This window comes from Triticum aestivum, chromosome 5D, assembly GCF_018294505.1.
Source record: "Triticum aestivum cultivar Chinese Spring chromosome 5D, IWGSC CS RefSeq v2.1, whole genome shotgun sequence".
In the NCBI taxonomy this organism is placed as follows: domain Eukaryota; kingdom Viridiplantae; phylum Streptophyta; class Magnoliopsida; order Poales; family Poaceae; genus Triticum; species Triticum aestivum.
Genome location: NC_057808.1, coordinates 489277111 through 489297946, shown reverse-complemented (window position 1 = coordinate 489297946; position 20836 = coordinate 489277111).

Sequence of the window (20836 nt, the reverse complement as noted above, 5' to 3'; positions counted from 1 at the left end):
TCTCCCCTAAAGCCCACTAAGGCCCAACACTTCCCCGGGGGGTTCCGGTAACCCCTCCGACACTCCGGTTTTCTCCGAAATCACTCGGAACACTTTCGTTGTCCGAATATAGCCGTCCAATATATCAATCTTTATGTCTCGGCCATTTCGAGACTCCTCATCATGTCCGTGATCATATACGGGACTCCAAACTACCTTCAGTACATAAAAAAACATAAACTCTTATTATCGATCGTCACCGAACGTTAAGCGTGCGGACCCTACGGTTTCGAGAACTATGTAGACATGACCGAGACTCGTCTCCGGTCAATAACCAATAGCGGAACCTGGATGCTCATATTGGCTCCTATATATCCTACGAAGATCTTTATCGGTCAAACCGCATAACAACATACGTTGTTCCCTTTGTCATCGGTATGTTACTTGCCCGAGATTCGATCGTCGGTATCTCAATACCTAGTTCAATCTCGTTACCGGCAAGTCTCTTTACTCGTTCCGTAATACATCATCCCACAACTAACTCATTAGTTGCATTGCTTGCAAGCCTTATAGTGATGTGCATTACCGAGAGGGCCCAGAGATACCTCTCCGACAATCGGAGTGACAAATCCTAATCTCGATCTATGCCAACTCAACAAGTACCATCGGAGACACCTGTAGAGAACCTTTATAATCACCCAGTTACGTTGTGACGTTTGGTAGCACACAAAGTGTTCCTCCGGTATTCGGGAGTTGCATAATCTCATAGTGATAGGAACATGTATAAGTCATGAAGAAAGCAATAGCAATATACTAAATGATCGTATGCTAAGCTAACGGAATGGGTCAAGGCTATCACATCATTCTCTAATGATGTGATCCCGTTAATCAAATGACAACTCATGTCTATGGCTAGGAAACTTAACCATCTTTGATTCAACGAGCTAGTCAAGTAGAGGCATACTAGTGAGACTCTGTTTGTCTATGTATTCACACATGCAATAAGTTTCCGGTTAATACAATTCTAGCATGAATAATTAACATTTATCATGATATAAGGAAATATAAATAACAACTTTATTATTGCCTCTAGGGCATATTTCCTTCAGTCTCCCACTTGCACTAGAGTCAATAATCTAGATTACAAAGTAATGATTCTAACACCCATGGAGTCTTGGTGCTGATCATGTCTTGCTCGTGAGAGAGGCTTAGCCAACGGGTCTACAACATTCAGATCCGTATGTATCTTGCAAATCTCTATGTCTCCCTCCTTGACTTGGTCGCGGATGGAATTGAAGCGTCTCTTGATGTGCTTGGTTCTCTTGTGAAATCTGGATTCCTTTGCCAAGGCAATTGCACCAGTATTGTCACAAAAGATTTTCATTGGACCCGATGCACTAAGTATGACACCTAGATCGGATATGAACTCCTTCATTTGCTGCTTCCGAAGAAGCTATGTACTCCGCTTCACACGTAGATCCCGCCACAACGCTTTGCTTAGAACTGCACCAACTGACAGCTCCACCGTTCAATATAAATACGTATCCGGTTTGTGACTTAGAGTCATCCGGATCAGTGCCAAAGCTTGCATCGACGTGACCATTTATGACGAGCTCTTTGTCACCTCCATAAACGAGAAACATATCCTTAGTCCTTTTCAGGTATTTCAGGATGTTCTTGATCGCTGTCCAGTGATCCACTCCTGGATTACATTGGTACCTCCCTGCTAAGCTAATAGCAAGGCACACATCAGGTCCGGTACGCAGCATTGCATACATGATAGAGCCTGTGGCTGAAGCATAGGGAACATCTTTCATTTTCTCTCTATCTTCTGCAGTGGTCGGGCATTAAGTCTGACTCAACTTCACACCTTGTAACACAGGCAAGAACCCTTTCTATGCTTGATCCATTTTGAACTTCTTGAAAACTTTATCAAGGTATGTGCTTTGTGGAAGTCCAATTAAGCGTCTTGATCTATCTCTATAGATCTTGATGCCCAATATATAAGCAGCTTCACCGAGGTCTTTCATTGAAAAACTCTTATTCAAGTATCCTTTTATGCTATCCAGAAATTCTATATCATTTGCAATCAACAATATGTCATCCACATATAATAATAGAAATGCTACAGAGCTCCCACTCACTTTCTTGTAAATACAGGCTTCTCCAAAAGTTTGTATAAAACCATATGCTTTGATCACACTATCATAACATTTATTCCAACTCCGAGATGCTTGCACGAGTCCATAGATGGATCGCTGGAGCTTGCACACTTTGTTAGCATCCTTTGGATCGATAAAACCTTCAGGTTGCATCATATACAACTCTTCTTCCAGAAATCCATTCAGGATTGCAGTCTTTACATCCATTTACCAAATTTCATAATCATAAAATGCAGCAATTGCTAATATGATTCGAATGGACTTAAACATCGCTACGGGTGAGAAAGTCTCATCGTAGTCAACTCCTTGAACTTGTCGAAAACCTTTCGCAACAAGTCGAGCTTTATAGACTGTAATATTACCGTCAGCGTTAGTCTTTTTCTTAAAGATCCATTTATTCTCGATGGCTTGCCGATCATTGGGCAAGTCAATCAAAGTCCACACTTTGTTCTCATACATGGATCCCATCTCAGATTTCATGGCATCAAGCCATTTTGCGGAATCTGGGCTCATCATCGCTTCCTCATAGTTCGTAGGTTCGTCATGGTCAAGTAACATGACCTCCAGAACAGGATTATCGTACCACTTTGGTGCGGATCTTACTCTGGTTGACCTACGAGGTTTGGTAGTAACTTGACCTGAAGTTACATTATCATCATCATTAGCTTCCTCACTAATTGGTGTAGAAGTCACAGGAACAGTTTTCTGTGATGAACTACTTTCCAATAAGGGAGCAGGTACAGTTACCTCATCAAGTTCTACTTTCCTCCCACTCACTTCTTTCGAGAGAAACTCCTTCTCTAGAAAGGATCCATTCTTAGCATTTAATGTCTTGACTTCAGATCTGTGATAGAAGGTGTACCCAACAGTCTCCTTTGGGAATCCTATGAAGACACATTTCTCCGATTTGGGTTCGAGCTTATCAGGTTGAAGCTTTTTCACATAAGCATCGCAGTCCCAAACTTTAAGAAACGACAACTTTGGTTTCTTGCCAAACCACAGTTCATAAGGCGTCATCTCAACGGATTTAGATGGTGCCCTATTTAATGTGAATGCAGCCGTCTCTAAAGCATAACCCCAAAACGATAGCGGTAAATCAGTAAGAGACATCATAGATCACACCATATCTAGTAAAGTACGATTACGACGTTCGGACACACCATTACGCTGTGGTGTTCCGGGTGGCGTGAGTTGCGAAACTATTCCGCATTGTTTCAAATGAAGACCAAACTCATAACTCAAATATTCTCCTCCACGATCAGATCGTAGAAACTTTATGTTCTTGTTACGATGATTTTCCACTTCACTCTGAAATTCTTTGAACTTTTCAAATGTTTCAGACTTATGTTTCATTAATAGATATACCAATATCTGCTTAAATCATCTGTGAAGGTGAGAAAATAACGATACCCGCCGCGAGCCTCAACATTCATTGGACCACATACATCAGTATGTATGATTTCCAACAAATCTGTTGCTCGCTCCATTGTTCCGGAGAACGGCATTTTAGTCATCTTGCCCATGAGGCATGGTTCACAAGTACCAAGTGATACATAATCATGTGATTCCAAAAATCCATCAGAATGGAGTTTCTTCATGCGCTTTACACCAATATGACCCAAACGGCAGTGCCACAAATAAGTTGCACTATTATTATCAACTCTGCATCTTTTGGCTTCAATATTATGAATATGTGTATCACTACTATCGAGATTCAAAAGGAATAGACCACTCTTCAAGGGTGCATGACCATAAAAGATATTACTCATATAAATAGTAGAACCATTATTCTCAGATTTAAATGAATAACTGTCTCGCACCAAACAAGATCCAGATTTAATGTTCATGCTCAACGCTGGCACCAAATAACAATTATTCAGGTCTAAAACTAATCCCGAAGGTAGATATAGAGGTAGCGTGCCGACCGCGATCACATCGACTTTGGAACCATTTCCCACGCGCATCGTCACCTCATCCTTAGCCAATCTTCGCTTAATCCATAGTCCCTGTTTCGAGTTGCAAATATTAGCAACAGAACCAGTATCAAATAACCAGGTGCTACTGCGAGCATTAGTAAGGTACACATCAATATCATGTATATCACATATACCTTTGTTCACCTTGCCATCCTTCTTATCCGCCAAATACTTGGGGAAGTTCCGCTTCCAGTGACCAGTCCCTTTGCAGTAGAAGCACTCAGTCTCAGGCTTAGGTCCAGACTTGGGCTTCTTTACTTGAGCAGCAACTTGCTTGCCATTCTTCTTGAAGTTCCCCTTCTTCCCTTTACCCTTTTTCTTGAAACTGGTGGTCTTGTTGACCATCAACACTTGATGCTCCTTCTTGATTTCTACCTTTGCAGCCTTTAGCATTGTGAAGAGCTCGGGAATTGTCTTATCCATCCCTTGCATATTATAGTTCATTACGAAGCTCTTGTAGCTTGGTGGCAGTGATTGAAGAATTCTGTCAATGACACTATCATCCGGAAGATTAACTCCCAGTTGAATCAAGTGATTGTTATACCCACACATTTTGAGTATATGCTCACTGACAGAACTATTCTCCTCCATCTTGCAGCTGTAGAACTTATTGGAGACTTCATATCTCCCAATCCGGCCATTTGCTTGAAATATTAACTTCAACTCCTGGAACATCTCATATGCTCCATGACGTTCAAAACGTTGTTGAAGTCCCGGTTCTAAGCGTAAAGCATGGCACACTACCAGACGTTCATAACATCTGGCGTTGCTCCTGCAGCGGGTTTGGCACCTAGCGGTGCTTCCAGGACGTAATTCTTTTGTGCAGCAATGAGGATAATCCTCTAGTTACGGACCCAGTCTGTGTGATTGCTACCATCATCTTTCAACTTTGCTTTCTCAAGGAACGCATTAAAATTCAACGGAACAACATCACGGGCCATCTATCTACAACAACATAGACATGCAAAATACTATCAGGTACTAAGTTCATGATAAATTAAAGTTCAATTTAATCATATTACTTAAGAACTCCCACTTAGACAGGCATCCCTCTAATCATCTAAGTGATCACGTGATCCATATCAACTAAACCATGTCCGATCATCACGTGAGATGGGGTAGTTTTCAATGGTGAACATCACTATGTTGATCATATCTACTATATGATTCACGCTCGACCTTTCGGTCTCAGTGTTCCGAGGCCATATCTGCATATGCTAGGCTCGTCAAGTTTAACCCGAGTATTCTGCGTGTGCAAAACTGGCTTGCACCCGTTGTATGTGAACGTAGAGCTTATCACACCCGATCATCACGTGGTGTCTCGGCACGACGAACTTTTGCAATGGTGCATACTCAGGGAGAACACTTATACCTTGAAATTTAGTGAGAGATCATCTTATAATTCTACCGTCGATCTAAGCAAAATAAGATGCATAAAAGATAAACATCACATGCAATCAATATAAGTGATATGATATGGCCATCATCATGATCACCATCATCACCAGCGCGACACCTTGATCTTCATCGTGGCATCGTTGTCGTCTTGCCAACTATTGCTTCTACGACTATCGCAACCGCTTAGTGATAAAGTAAAGCAATTACATGGCAATTGTATTTCATACAATAAAGCGACAACCATATGGCTCCTACCAGTTGTCGATAACTCTGTTACAAAACATGATCATCTCATACAATAAAATTTAGCATCATGTCTTGACCATATCACATCACAACATGCCCTACAAAAACAAGTTAGACGTCCTTTACTTTGTTGTTGCAAGTTTTACGTGGCTGCTACGGGATGAACAAGAACCGTTCTTACCTACGCATCAAAACCACCACGATATTTCATCAAGTATGTGTTGTTTTAACCTTCACAAGGACCGGGCGTAGCCACACTCGATTCAACTAAAGTTGGAGAAACTGACACCCGCTAGCCACCTGTGTGCTAAGCACGTCGGTAGAACCAGTCTCGCGTAAGCGTACGCGTAATGTCGGTCCGGGCCGCTTCATCCAACAATACCGCCGAATCAAAGTGTGACATGTTGGTAAGCAGTAGTATGACTTGTATCGCCCACAACTCACTTGTGTTCTACTCGTGCATATAACATCTACGCATAAACCTGGCTCGGATGCCACTGTTGGGGAACATAGTAATTTCAAAAATTTCCTACGCACACGCAAGATCATGGTGATGCATAGCAACGAGAGGTGTTGGTGTACAAAAGTAGGGGCACACCTTTGTACCCCTTTACTTGTGTGCGGGCAGTCAGAGCCACGTGCCACAACCACATTAAGCAGGGCAGAGGAGGGGAGCCGAAGCCCAAGACAACCACGACAACGCCAAGACCAGAAACGCAAGACAGCATTGGGGCAAGGTGGAGTCCCCCGGCAAGGCCCTTGCCCGGGCAGGCCTCCGCGGCCCCGGCAAGATCCTTGCCGGGGCAACTCGCCCAAACACCAGTAGAGCGAGCCACCCTTGAGCCCGCGGGTTCCAACCCGACTAACTATGGTTGGACCAGGGCTCGGGAGGCACCTCTGTGGTGACATGTAGATCTTTGTCAAGACAACGGATGTATGAGATCAAATGAGGAATAGAAGACGGCGACCCTCGGCGGAATCCTTGCCGAGGAAAGCCACAAGACCCCCGGCACGATCCTTGCCGGGGACGACTGCACGCCACGGCAAGACCCTTGCCGGGCCCCCGGCAAGGCCCTTGCCGAGGACATCAGCGGGGCCACTGCCAGGCCCGCGCCAGCCAAAGTTTTCCACCGCCGTTCGAATGCAGCTGCCAGCCCAACCAGCTGGGCTAGCACCTGCATGGCGACATGCTGCTTCCAGGCCAGATCGGCAAGCGCCTGCGTGGCGGCATGCAGATCTTCGTGAAGACCCTACCACCGCGCCACCTCAGCTGCCTGCCTGCCTACATGGCGCCGCACGCATCGCTGGCCAGGGCGCGTGTTGAAGCGAGGAGGAGCGGCGACGGACGGGACGGGCCTCGCTCCCGTCCCCGATAAAGCTAGGGGACACCTCAGCGGCGCATTAAATGCGTCTTGTCCTGTAATACGGGCGATAAGCTCATAGTACTGTAGGTCTTTCCCCCTCCTGTGTGCCACTGTGGCAGCCCATGGCGTACTGGAGAGGGATTCGGCTCTTTTGGACCACGCGGCCACCATAGCTAGTTCGAGAGCTCAAGAACTCTCTGAAATACAGCCACCAAAGCAGGACTAGGGTATTACGCATCCTCGCGGCCCGAACCTGGGAAAACGATCCTTGTGTTGACTGCTAATCCTGCTCTTCTCACAACCCTGCGCCCCGGTAACCGTAGTAGGGATTCTTGTGATCCCATAGGTGTCGTTTCTCACCGACATCTTTGGCGCGCCAGGTAGGGGGCGCAATTGTGAGAATCTGGTCTAGTAGTTAGCCTAGCGGTTCTTCATCGCCATGGCTCCTAAAGGAGAAAACGACGCCGCCTACGAGCGCGAAGGACGCTAGCGCGGCGGCGAAAGAAATGCTAAGTAATTCAGAGCCTTGAGCTATTTCCTTTTATATATAAGGTTATCGTCCTCGGAGATTCTGCCTATGTATGGAAAACCTGCACGCAAAGGGGCCCTCCCGCGATTGGCAACGCCCTTGTTCTGTTTCGAGTCCGCTCAACAGCTCAAGTGGCCGCGTCGAGAGTGGTGGGGTAGCCTTCCGCAACTTGGCAACGCTCTCAATTCTGACTCGAGTCAAGCTCGACGGTGCGAGCGGCCGCGTCGGGGGCGGTGAGGTGGTTTGCCCGGCAGCAAGCGCACCCAGCAGGCCAATGGGGATCCGTCCTCAAGACGCTGCCCTGGGTTTACGCGCCGGCAAGCCTACCCAGTTCAACGTAGGGTGGACATACAAAGGAAAATCAAACAGGAAAATAACATGCATAATATCAAAAGTACTGCAGAAGTTATATTACATCACTTGTTGCCGCAGTTCTAACTAAAGATAAAAATTGTCTTGGTTGTGAACTTGCAGCAACGAAAAGAAACGGGGTGCCTAATCCCGGCGCTGGCCCTCCACCCTCAGAATTCCGCCGACACCGCTGATGACAGGCTTGATGCACTCCCTGAGCGGCGCGAGGTCAGTATCCTCTGGCAAGCTCTCCAGCGCGGCGTCGAAGTCGAGGTTGGGGTACCAGTACGCCACCTTGGTGAGAACCTTGGTCAAGGCGCCCTGGCAAAACCTCCGGGCCTCGTCGGCCAGCGAGGCCGCCCGGTTGGCATGAAGCCGCTCCAAAGTGCCGACGACCTTCTCAAAGAACAGGGTCAGGCTGCAGTTGGCGCTCACACTCCGCTCCGGGGCGTACCTCACGTCCGGCATCCCCATGGTGGTCAGCTACGCGGCGGCCTGGTTGGCGACAGTGGCAAGGCGATCGAGCCAGCGGTTCTCGCCCTCCACGTGCTCCTTGAAGTTGAGGGCCTCATTCTTCCGCAGCTGCTTCTCGGTCTCCAGGTTTTTGGTCAGGGTCCCTTCCCGGGCCCTGGCCTCCGACAGCATCTTCTCGAGACCCTCCAGCTTCAGCTTGAGGTCTTTGATGGAGTTGTTGGCCTCGGAGAGCTCCTCGGCCCTGCTGACGGACGCGCTCTATGCCTCCGTCAAGGCACTGTTGAGCGTATCCTTCTACTGGGACAGCTTCAGGGCCTGCTCCTTCAGCCCGTCCCGCTCCACCTCCAGCTCCTTCACCTTGCCGGCGTGAACCAGAGCCTGGGCATCGAGTGTCTCTTTGTGCCTCTGCTCCAGCTCTTGAGTCTGCTGCGCGGCAATCTTCTCCACCTCCTTGTCTTTGGCGTGGAGTTTGGCGTCGAGGTCCGCCTCGCGCCTGGGGAGGTCCTCCTCCTGGGAGTTCAGCGCGGCCTGGTGCTGGGTCCGGGCAGCCTCGGCTGCCGCGGCCAAGCCCTCCGCCGTCTCCTGGGCCTTCTCGGTGTCGGCCAGCTTCATGGTGAGCTCCACGTCGCGCTTGGCCAGCTCGCCCTGGGCGGTCTTCAGCTCTTCGCTAGCTTGGCGGAACCAAGCCTGCGCCTCGGCGATGCGCACCTTGAGGTCCGCCTCCGCTTGGTCCATCGTTGCCATCCTGGACTTGGACTTATCCAGGCGGGCGCGGTGGAGCGCTTGGAGCTTCCGGAAGTGGGCGCCCATGGCCTGGAGAAGCCGCTCCTCCTGAGAGTCATCGCCACCAGCGCTCGGCTCGTCGACAACCTCGAGCCCGGCGGCGGCAAGCACCTCTTCGTCAAACACCTCTCCCTCGACGGACGCCCTGGAGCTGGACGCCCCTGGGAGGTGGACGAAGAGGTCGTCGGTCACCCTCAGATACCTGTCGGAGCCGGAGGCAGCAGAGGAGGAAGGCTGGTCATCGACCACCTCCTCCTTGGTGGCGGCCTTGCCGGCATCTCCGGCAGGCCCCTCGGCGGCGTCTTCGGCAGCGCCCTTGGCGGACTCCTCGGCAGCGGCCTTCTCGGCTTCTGTCGCGGCGTCCTTGGCAGCGTCCTCAGCAGCGCCGTTGGCGGCCTCCTCGGCCTCCGCTGTGGCGGCCTTGGCGACGTCCTCGATGATGGCGTCCACGTCCCCTGGGTCCGCCGAGGAGGGATCTGGGCCCCAAAGGAGGGAGTGAGGCAAGGCCAAGACCAAGGGTCAGAAAGAAAAAGGAACAGTGACGAAAGGCGAACAACTTACCAGTGCCGGGCTGGGAAGCAGAAGTCCCTTCCCCGCCAACGTTTGGCGCCGAGGCGAAGCCACCGGCGCCCGAGTTCTCCTCCTCCTCCTCCAGTGGCTCCTCCTGCCGCTGCTCTCCTCCTGCGCACGCGACGAGGTCAGTACCAAAGCGTCATACCCCCGACACATGTCGATGAGGGGGGAGTGATGAACTTACGCTGGGGGCTGTGCCGGGGGCTGCTGTCCAGGCTGCTTAGCACCACCAATGGCGCCCTCGAAGTACCCGCCGGGGGCTGGCCGCCCGTCGAGGCCTTGGCCCTCTTCACCCTTTGGGCCAGCGTCTCCGCGTCCCTACGAAGGCAGAAACAAATCAACACAAGCGGCATAGATTGAGGAGACGGAGATGACAGAGAGGAATAGGATACTCACTCGTCGTCCACCTCCTCCTCTGTTGCCTTCCTCTTTCTTCTGGGGCTGACTGATCCGAAGTCGAAGGTGACCCCCGTGTCGGCGTCTGCTGGAGGAGGGGAGGAGGGCGGAGTCTGGGCGCGCTTGGACGAAGAGGAGGCAGATGCTTTCTTCTTCGCCACAGCGGCCTTCACCACCTTCTTCGCCGCCGCGGCCCTCGTCTGACGTGCGGACTCCTCCGGAGACTTTGGCCACCGTGCGGCCTTGACGGGCCGTACCGGCTCACCAAAAGTGGCCCACCGCATAACTCACCCTCTCCCCGTGGCCGGAGGGTCAACAGCCCCAGCCTCCTCCTCCGACGACTCGTTGGCCGCATCCTCAACAAGAGGAGCCTCGGTGCCGGCGCTGCTGGCTTCCCCAGCGGCCTCCGCCCACCGGGCGAGCTCCTCCTCCTCTGCGGCCTCGCGGCCCTGTCCTCCACGCCACCGGCACTGCCGGCCTCCTCGGCAAGCTTCGCCTCCATCGCCCTGGCGGCGATGTAGTCTAGCTCCGCCTGGGTGGTGTCCTGGACAAGCCGCGGCTCGGCGGTGACGTACCCCTCATGCAAGGTATCGAAGAACTCCTGCACCTTAATCTCCTCCGGCTCGACCCAGCTCGGATCAAGGCCATGCGCGTTGAAATCCGGCATCATGGCAATGATCTCGGTCCGGTGCGAGTTGTTGCTCAGCAGGACCACTCCTGCCGGCAACTTGAACAAGGGCCCCTTGGCGACCTTGCCGGCCTTCGCGGCGGCCCTCGCGGCCTGCCGGTCCACTCGACCTCGCCGTCGCGGTTCACGTCGAGCTGGAAGAGCCGTTGGCAGAAGTGAGCATGCCCCATCACCGTGAAGTTGTGGTCGAGGCCGGGGCGAAGCCTCATGATGTCGGCGGCGTTCATGAAGAGCCAGGCCGGCCTTCCCTTGTTGTGCGGTGGAGCGATCTGGCGGTGGATGAAATCCGCCCCGATCATCTCGAGGGTGAGCCCGGCGTCAGTAAGCCGAAGGATCCTGGTGGTGGCGATCGTGAGCTTCTCGTCATTGGCGTCGACGTTGCTCCAGTCGCTCCTGCGGACCGGCGGCGCCTGGCGAACCTCACAGAACGCCGGCGGGTCCTTCTCCTCGATCCAGCACCACCGGCCCCACCATTCTTCCCACCTCTCCTTCATGGCGCCCTCCGGGTATGCCCCCTTGGACCGTGGGATCCAGGTGATGCAGCCAGAGATGGCGCCCCCCGGTTGGATCCGAGGGGGGAAGTAGTGGCGGAAGAGCGTCGTGTTGGGGTGCACCCCAGCGAAGCCCTCGCAAAGGTGCGCGAAAAGAGCCATGCACGCCACGGCGTTTGGAGTAAAATCCAAAAGGTGGAAGCCGTAGGTGTGCATGACGTCACTGAAGAAATCGGAGAAGGGGGGACAGAGCCCGCAGGAGAAGTAGTCGACGAAGAAAGGGTAGCGATTTGGAGCGGTCTCGGCGCAATTGGCGGGGATGACGCGTGTGGCTGGATGCCCCATCTTCTCTCCCCCCGTCTTCACCCCCCACAGGGGTTTGAAGGCCTCCCGGAGCTCGAACACATCAACCGTCGAAGGGAAGTAGGCGAGCTGCATCCTCTGCACCGCTAGCGCGCTCTCCGGCGGCTCCGCCGCTCCGGCGTCCTTGGCCACTCCCTTTACCTTGGTGGATTTGGGCGCCATGGCGGCTAGGGGGAGCAAGAGACAGAAGGCGGCGGAGACGTAGCGGCGGCGAGCAAGAACGAAGCTTAGGGAGGAAGGAGGAGGGGGCGGCGGCTCTGAGATTGAAAGAAGGCGCGGAAGGGGTAAAGTGAGCAGTGCGCCCGCGGTTATTCCTTTTTACGGGGAAGGCACGGGCCTCCTCCTTTCCCATTAACTGCAGCATGACGCATGCATGCGGAAACCGCATCGCGCATGACCCCCACGTCATGCACGACCCTCCACGTTGCACGCGGGTCGTGGGAAGCGCAGAGGACGAGGATTTACTGCGGTAAAATCCGCCCCGCCTGCCCGCGCACCGTTCTAGGCCTGGCCCAACAACGTGTCGCGCTTATGTGTGGCCCAGGCCCGGGGGCTCCTGTCGGTGTACAAAAGTAGGGCACACCTTTGTACCCCTTTACTTGTGCGCGGGCAGTCGGAGCCACGCGCCACAACCACACTAAGCAGGGCAGAGGAGGGGAGCCGGAGAGAAGCCGAAGCCCAATACAACCATGACAACGCCAAGACCAGAAACGCAAGACAGTAAAGGGGCAAGGTGGAGTCCCCCGGCAAGGCCCTTGCCGGGGCAGGCCTCCGTGGCCCCGGCAAGATCCTTGCCGGGGCAACTCGCCCAAACACCACCAGAGCGAGCCACCCTTGAGCCCGCGGGTTCCAACCCGACTAACTATGGTTGGACCAGGGCTCGGGAGGCACCTCTGTGGTGACATGCAGATCTTTGTTAAGACCACGGACGTATGAGATCAGATGAGGACCAGAAGACGGCGATCCTCGGCGGAATCCTTGCCGAGGAAAGCCACAAGACCACCGGCAAGATCCTTGCCGGGGATGACTGCGCGCCACGGCAAGACCCTTGCCGGGCCCCCGGCAAGGCCCTTGCCGAGGACATCAGCAGGGCCACTGCCAGGCCCGCGCCAGCCAAAGTTTTCCACCGCCGTTCGCATGCAGCTGCCAGCCCAACCAGCTGGGCTGGCACCTGCGTGGCGACATGCTGCTTCCAGGCCAGATCGGCAAGCGCCTGCGTGGCGACATGCAGATCTTCGTGAAGACCCTACCACCGTGCCGCCTCAGCTGCCTGCCTGCCTACATGGCGCCGCACACATCGCTGGCCAGGGCGCGTGTCGAAGCGAGGAGGAGCGGCGACGGACGGGACGGGCCTCGCTCCCGTCCCCGATAAATCTAGGGGACACCTCAGCGGCGCATTAAATGTGTCTTGTCCTGTAATACGGGCGATAAGCTCGTAGTACTGTAGGCCTTTCCACCTCCTGTGTGCCACTGTGGCCGCCCCTTTCGACTATAAAAGGAGGCCCATGGCGTACTGGAGAGGGATTCGGCTCTTTTGGACCACGTGGCCACCATAGCTAGTTCAAGAGCTCAAGAAATCTCTGAAATACAGTCACCAAAGCAGGACTAGGGTATTACGCATCCTCGCGGCCCGAACCTGGGTAAACGATCCTTGTGTTGACTGCTAATCCTGCCCTTCTCACAACCCTGCACCCCGGTAACCGTAGTAGGGATTCTTGTGATTCCATAGGTGTCGTTTCTCACCGACAAGAGGGGAGAGTGTTGTCCACGTACCCTCGTAGACCGGAAGCGGAAGCGTTATAACAACGCGGTTGATGTAGTCGTACGTCTTCACGATCCAACCGATCCAAGTACCGAACGCACGGCACCTCCGAGTTCAGCACACGTTCAGCTCGATGATGTCCCTCAAACTCACGATCCAGCAGAGCTTCGAGGGAGAGTTCCGTCAGCACGACGGCATGATGACGCTGATGATGATGCTACCAACGCAGGGCTTCACCTAAGCATCGCTACGATATGACCGAGGTGGATTATGGTGGAGGGGGGCATAGCACACGGCTTGGAACAATCAACTTGTGTGTCTATGGGTGCCCTCCCGCCCCCGTATATAAAGGAGCAAGGGGGGAGGCCGGCCGGCCTTGGTGCGCCCCAAGGACAGGAGGAATCCTCCTCCTAGTAGGAGTAGGATTCATCCTTTCCTAGTCCTACTAGGAAGGGGGAAGGGGGAAGGAAAGAGAGGGAGAGGGAGAGGGAAAGAGGGGCCGCGCCCCCCTCCCCTAGTCCAATTCGGACTCCCCATGGGAGGGGGCGCGCCACCTCCTGGGCTGCTGCCCTCTCTCTCCCCTAAAGCCCACTAAGGCCCAACACTTCCCCGGGGGGTTCCGGTCCCTCCGGCACTTCGGTTTTCTCCGAAATCACTCGAAACACTTCCAGTGTCCGAATATAGCCACCCAATATATCAATATTTATGTATCGACCATTTCGAGCCTCTCGTCATGTCCGTGATCATATCTGGGACTCTGAACTACCTTCGGTACATCAAAACACATAAACTCTTATTACTGATCGTCACTGAACGTTAAGCGCGCGGACCCTACGGGTTCGAGAACTATGTAGACATGACCGAGACTCGTCTCCGGTCAATAACCAATAGCGGAACCTGGATGCTCATATTGGCTCTTGTTGGGGAACGTAGTAATTTCAAAAATTTCCTACGCACACACAGGATCATGGTGATGCATAGCAACGAGAGGGGAGAGTGTGTCCACGTACCCTCGTAGACCGAAAGCGGAAGCGTTAGCACAACGCGGTTGATGTAGTCGTACGTCTTCACGATCCGACCGATCCAAGTACCGAACGTACGGCACCTCCGAGTTCAGCACACGTTCAACTCAATGACGTCCCGCGAGCTCCAATCCAGCAGAGCTTCGCCGGAGAGTTTTGTTAGCACGACGGCGTGATGACGGTGATGATGATGCTACCGACGCAGGGCTTCGCCTAAGCACCGCTACGATATTATCGAGGTGGATTATGGTGGAGGGGGGCACCGCACACGGCTAAGAGATCAATGATCAATTGTTGTGTCTATGGGGTGCCCCCTCCCCCGTATATAAAGGAGTGGAGGAGGGGGAGGGCCGGCCCTCTCTATGGCGCGCCCTAGGGGAGTCCTACTCCCACCGGGAGTAGGATTCCCCTTTTCCTAGTAGAACTAGGAGCCCTTCCAAGTAGTAGGAGTAGGAGAGAAGGAAAGGGAAAAGAGAAGAGAAGGAAGGAGGGGGCGTCGCCCCTCCCCCTAGTCCAATTCGGACTAAGCCTTGGGGGGCGCGCAGCCTCCCCTCTCTCTTTCCCCTAAAGCCCAATAAGGCCCATATACTCCCCGGCGAATTCCCGTAACTCTCGTGTACTCCGAAAAATACCCAAATCACTCGGAACCTTTCCGATGTCCGAATATAGTCGTCCAATATATCGATCTTTACGTCTCAACCATTCAGAGACTCCTCATCATGTCCCCGATCTCATCCGGGACTCCGAACTACCTTCGGTACATCAAAACACATAAACTCATAATACCGATCGTCACCGAACTTTAAGCGTGCGGACCCTACGGGTTCGAGAACAATGTAGACATGACCGAGACACGTCTCCGGTCAATAACCAATAGCGGAACCTGGATGCTCATATTGGGTCCTACATATTCTACGAAGATCTTTATCGGTCAAACCACATAACAACATACGTTGTTCCCTTTGTCATCGGTATGTTACTTGCCCGAGATTCGATCGTCGGTATCTCAATACCTAGTTCAATCTCGTTACTGACAAGTCTCTTTACTCGTTCTGTAATACATCATCCCGCAACTAACTCATTAGTTACGATGCTTGCAAGGCTTATAGTGATGTGTATTACCGAGTGGGCCCAGAGATACCTCTCCGACAATCGGAGTGACAAATCCTAATCTCGAAATACGCCAACTCAACAAGTACCTTCGGAGACACCTGTAGAGTACCTTTATAATCACCCAGTTACGTTGTGACGTTTGGTAGCACACAAAGTGTTCCTCCGGTAAACAGGAGTTGCATAATCTCATAGTCATAGGAACATGTATAAGTCATGAAGAAAGCAATAGCAACGTACTAAACGATCAAGTGCTAAGCTAACGGAATGGGTCAAGTCCATCACATCATTGTCTAATGATGTGATCCCGTTAATCAAATGACAACTCATGTCTATGGCTAGGAAACTTAACCATCTTTGATTCAACGAGCTAGTCAAGTAGATGCATACTAGTGACACTTAGTTTGTCTATATGTTCACACATGTATCAAGTTTCTGGTTAATACAATTCTAGCATGAATAATAAACATTTATCATGAAATAAGGAAATAAATAATAACTTTATTATTGCCTCTAGGGCATATTTCCTTCAGACTCCCACTTGCACTAGAGTCAATAATCTAGTTCACATCGCCATGTGATTTAACACCAATATTTCACGTCACCATGTGATTAACACCCATAGTTCACATCGCCATGTGACCAACACCCAAAAGGGTTTACTAGAGTCAAAAATCTAGTTAACATCACTATGTGATTAACACCCAAAGAATACTCAGGTGTGATCATGTTTTGCTTGTGAGAGAAGCTTTTAGTCAACGGGTCTGCCAAATTCAGATCCGTATGTATTTTGCAAATTTCTATGTCAACAATGCTCTGCACGGAGCTACTCTAGCTAATTGCTCCCACTTTCAATATGTATCCAGATTGAGATTTAGAGTCATCCGGATCAGTGCCAAAAATTGCATCGACGTAACCCTTTACGATGAACCTTTTTGTCACCTCCATTACCGAGAAATATATCCTTATTCCACTAAGGATAATTTTGACCAATGTCCAGTGATCTACTCCTAGATCACTATTGTACTCCCTTGCCAAACTCAGGGCAGGGTATACAATAGGTCTGGTACACAGCATAGCATACTTTATAGAACCTATGGCTGAGGCATAGGGAATGACTTTCATTCTCTTTCTATCTTCTGCTGTGGTCGGGTTTTGAGTCTTACTCAATTTCACACCTTGTAACACAGGCAAGAACTCTTTCTTTAACTGTTCCATTTTGAACTACTTCAAAATCTTGTCAAGGTATGTACTCATGGAAAAAACTTATCAAGCGTCTAGATCTATCTCTATAGATCTTGATGCTCAATATGTAAACAGCTTCACCGAGGTCTTTCATTTGAAAAACTCCTTTCAAACACTCCTTTATGCTTTCCGGAAAATTCTACATCATTTCCGATCAACCATATGTCATTCACATACACTTATCAGAAAGGTTGTAGTGCTCCCACTCACTTTCTTGTAAATACAGGCTTCACCGCAAGTCTGTATAAAACCATATGCTTTGATCAACTTATCAAAGCGTATATTCCAACTCCGAGATGCTTGCACCAGCCCATAGATGGATCGCTGGAGCTTGCATATTTTGTTAGCACCTTTAGGATTGACAAAACCTTCTGGTTGCATCATATACAACTCTTCTTTAAGAAATCCATTAAGGATTGTAGTTTTGACATCCATTTGCCAGATTTCATAAAATGTGGCAATTTGCTAACATGATTCAGACAGACTTTAAGCATCGCTACGAGTGAGAAAATCTCATCGTAGTCAACACCTTGAACTTTGTCAAAACCTTTTTTCGACAAGTCTAGCTTTGTAGATAGTAACACTACTATCAGCGTCCGTCTTACTCTTGAAGATCCATTTATTTTCTATGGCTAGCCGATCATCGGGCAAGTCAACCAAAGTCCACACTTTGTTCTCATACATGGATCCCATCTCAGATTTCATGGCCTCAAGCCATTTTGCGGAATCTGGGCTCATCATCGCTTCCTCATAGTTCGTAGGTTCGCCATGGTCATATAACATGACCTCTAGAACAGGATTACCGTACCACTCTGGTGCGGATGTCACTCTGGTTTACCTACGAGGTTCGGTAGTAACTTGATCTGAAGTTACATGATCATCATCATTAGCTTCCTCACTAATTGGTGTAGGAGTCACAGGAACAGATTTCTGTGATGAACTACTTTCCAATAAGGGAGTAGGTACAGTTACCTCATCAAGTTCTACTTTCCTCCCACTCACTTCTTTCGAGAGAAACTCCTTCTCTAGAAAGGATCCATTCTTAGCAACGAATGTCTTGCCTTCGGATCTGTGATAGAAGGTGTACCCAACTGTCTCCTTTGGGTATCCTATGAAGAAACATTTCTCCGATTTGGGTTTGAGCTTATCAGGATGAAACTTTTTCACATAAGCATCGCAACCCCAAACTTTAAGAAACGACAACTTTGGTTTCTTGCCAAACCACAGTTCATATGGTGTCGTCTCAACGGATTTAGATGGTGCCCTATTTAACATGAATGCAGCTGTCTCTAATGCATAACCCCAAAACGATAGTGGTAAATTGGTAAGAGACATCATAGATTGCACCATATCTAATAAAGCACGGTTATGATGTTCGGACACACCATTACGCTGTGGTGTTCCAGGTGGCATGAGTTGCGAAACTATTCTGCATTGTTTCAAATGAAGACCAAACTCGTAACTCAAATATTCTCCTCCACGATCAGATCGTAGAAACTTTATTTTCTTGTTACGATGATTTTCCACTTCACTCTGAAATTATATGAACTTTTTAAATGTTTCAGACTTATGTTTCATCAAGTAGATATACCCATATCTGCTCAAATCATCTGTGAAGGTCAGAAAATAATGATACCTGCCGCGAGCCTCAACACTCATCGGACTGCATACATCAGTATGTATTATTTCCAACAAGTCTGTTGCTCGCTCCATTGTTCCGGAGAACGGAGTCTTAGTCATCTTACCCATGAGGCATGGTTCGCAAGCATCAACTGATTCATAATCAAGTGATTCCAAAAGCCAATCAGCATGGAGTTTCTTCATGCGCTTTACACCAATATGACCCAAACGACAGTGCCACAAATAAGTTGCACTATCATTATCAACTTTGCATCTTTTGGCTTCAACATTATGAATATGTGTATCACTACTATCAAGATCCAACAAACCATTTTCATTGGGTGTATGACCATAGAAGGTTTTATTCATGTAAACAGAACAACAATTATTCTCCAACTTAAATGAATAACCGTATTGCAATAAACATGATCAAATCATATTCATGCTCAACGCAAACACCAAATAACACTTATTTAGGTTCAACACTAATCCCGAAAGTATAGGGAGTGTGCGATGATGATCATATCAATCTTGGAACTACTTCCAACACACATCGTCACCTTGCCCTTAACTAGTTTCTGTTCATTCTGCAACTCCCGTTTCGAGTTACTACTCTTAGCAACTGAACCAGTATCAAATACCGAGGGGTTGCTACGAACACTAGTAAAATACACATCAATAATCTGTATATCAAATATACCTTTGTTCACTTTGCCATCCTTCTTATCCGCTAAATACTTGGGGCAGTTCCGCTTCCAGTGACCAGTCCCTTTGCAGTAGAAGCACTTAGTCTCAGGCTTAGGTCCAGACTTGGGCTTCTTCACTTGAGTAGCAACTTGCTTGCCATTCATCTTGAAGTTCCCCTTCTTTCCTTTGCCCTTTTCTTGAAACTAGTGGTCTTGTCAACCATCAACACTTGATGCTTTTTCTTGATTTACCTTCGTCGATTTCAGCATCACGAAGAGCTTGGGAATCATTTCTGTTATCCCATGCATATTATAGTTCATCATGAAGTTCGAGTAACTTGGTGATAGTGACTAGAGAACTTCTGTCAATCACTATCTTATCTGGAAGATTAACTCCCACTTGATTCAAGTGATTGTAGTACTCAGACATTCTGAGCACATGCTCACTAGCTGAGCAATTCTCCTCCATCTTGTAGGCAAAGTGTTTGTCAAAGGTCTCATACCTTACGACATGGGCATGAGTCTGAAATACTAATTTCAACTCTTGGAACATCTCATATGTTCCGTGGCGTTCAAAACATTTTTGAAGTCCCGGGTCTAAGCCGTAAAGTATGGTGCACTAAACTATCAAGTAGTCATCATACCGAGCTTTGCCAAACGTTCATAACATCTGCATATGCTCCTGCAATAGGTCCGTCACCTAGCGATGCATTAAGGACTTAATTCTTCTGTGAAGCAATGAGGATAATCCTCAGATCACGGACCAAGTCCGCATCATTGCTACTAACATCTTTCAACATAGTTTTTTCTCTAGGAACATATCAAAATAAACAGGGAGCAACATCGCGAGCTATTGATCTACAACATAGTTATGCAAATACTATCAGGACTAAGTTCATGATAAATTAAAGTTCAATTTAATCATATTACTTAAGAACTCCCACTTAGATAGACACCCCTCTAGTCATCTAAATGATCGCGTGATCCAAATCAACTAAACCATGTCCGATCATCACGTGAGATGGTGTAGTTTTGAATGCAGAACATCACTATGTTGATCATATCTACTATATGATTCACGCTCAACCTTTCGGTCTCAGTGTTCCAAGGCCATATCTGCATATGCTAGGCTCGGCAAGTTTAACCCGAGTATTCTGCGTGTGCAAAACTGGCTTGCACCCGTTGTATGTGAACGTAGAGCTTATCACACCCGATCATCACGTGGTGTCTCGGCACGAAGAACTGTCGCAACGGTGCATACTCAGGGAGAACACTTATACCTTGAAAACTTAGTAAGGGATCATCTTATAAAGCTACCGCCGAACTAAGCAAAATAAGATGTATAAAAGATAAACATCAAATGCAATCAAAATATGTGACATGATATGGCCATCATCATCTTGTGCTTTTGATCTCCATCTCCAAAGTACTATCATGATCTCCATTGTTACCGGCATGACACCATGATCTCCATCATCTTGATCTTTTATCAACGTGTCGTCACATGGTCGTCTCACCAGCTATTGCTTTTTGCAACTATTGCTATCGCATAGCGATAAAGTAAAGCAATTACATGGCACTTGCATCTTATGCAATAAAGAGACAACCATAAGGCTCC